This window comes from Penaeus monodon, chromosome 23 (genome assembly GCF_015228065.2).
Source record: "Penaeus monodon isolate SGIC_2016 chromosome 23, NSTDA_Pmon_1, whole genome shotgun sequence".
Classification (NCBI taxonomy): Eukaryota; Metazoa; Arthropoda; class Malacostraca; order Decapoda; family Penaeidae; genus Penaeus; species Penaeus monodon.
In genome coordinates this window covers 39,849,712-39,850,293 of record NC_051408.1, presented here as the reverse complement: position 1 = coordinate 39,850,293, position 582 = coordinate 39,849,712, and positions in this window count along the sequence as shown.

The window sequence follows — 582 nt, the reverse complement described above, 5'->3', positions numbered from 1 at the left end:
TTTTGTGTATAACAATTACATATCCTTTTTTCTTATCTTACGTACAGACCATGATCATTCTTTTCCTTAATGAGTGTCTGCCGCACTTCCTTTCGCTCTGGAGGGAATTACACTGAATTTGTTTTTGTCGGTAAACCTTGAGAATTCGGTGACGCAGCACTTTTTCACGGCAAAATTTTATCTCTTGAATGACTTCCTTGTACTTAGTGACTTAATGAGCAGGGTGTTATGTCATGCGTAATTAGCATTATTACTTTTTGTTATACTAAAGCGAGTGAAAGGTGATTGGTGCCATTTATCAAGGTATTATGTCATCATTTATAATATTGCATTGGTCTTGTTATCCGTGTCTCAATGTTACTCTGTATTTTACACTTTAGTGCACAAAAAACATCTTTCATCATAATACTTTGTCACTGGTCATCATAACATATCGCTGTGAGTGCAACTACACAATTATTAATGTTGAGTATTGTTTATATCAGTATTTCTCTGTGAAGAGGATCGACTGTCAAGTAATACATTACACATATATGTTATCTTTAGTCGTTATCGTAACCTATGAAAAAACAATAATAGACG